The sequence below is a fragment of the Bison bison genome, unplaced genomic scaffold (assembly GCF_000754665.1).
Source record: "Bison bison bison isolate TAMUID 2011002044 unplaced genomic scaffold, Bison_UMD1.0 scf7180017864365, whole genome shotgun sequence".
Taxonomy (NCBI): Eukaryota; Metazoa; Chordata; class Mammalia; order Artiodactyla; family Bovidae; genus Bison; species Bison bison.
In genome coordinates this window covers 3,317,593-3,318,151 of record NW_011494937.1, presented here as the reverse complement: position 1 = coordinate 3,318,151, position 559 = coordinate 3,317,593, and positions in this window count along the sequence as shown.

Sequence of the window (559 nt, the reverse complement as noted above, 5' to 3'; positions counted from 1 at the left end):
AACTGCTATAAACCACAGTATTTAATATTATTTTGAGAATTCAAACAAATGCATAAAATGAAAACAAGAAAGGGAGATAAACATTTTAAAGTGACAACAAATGTATCATCATTTGTTGATCAGATGTTGGAGGTGAAGATCTTTCAAATCTCTGAAGATGCAGCTTTGTGAGGGTCCTTCATCACTCATTTCAACAAATCCCTTAAGGCAGTTGTTTTCAAATTTTAGTCACCCATAGGATCCACTTGGGTGGCTTGTTAAACACAAGTAGCTAGGGCTGACTCTGGAGTTTCTGACTTAGCATCAATAGATCTAGGATGAAGGGAAAATGCACATGTCTAACAAGCTCCCAGGTGATGCTGATGCTGCTGGTCTGGAGACAAAACTATGAGAAACACTACTCTTCTTTGTGTCCCTAGGACTCTGTCTAATAAGTTTTCCCTCCATTGCTTACATCTCCCTCCTCTATACGACCCCCAACCTTTACTTTGGTACCCTGCCTCTTTCAGATGACATCATGGAAACCCCTAGTTGTCTTGATTGTTTTCCTATAGCACAC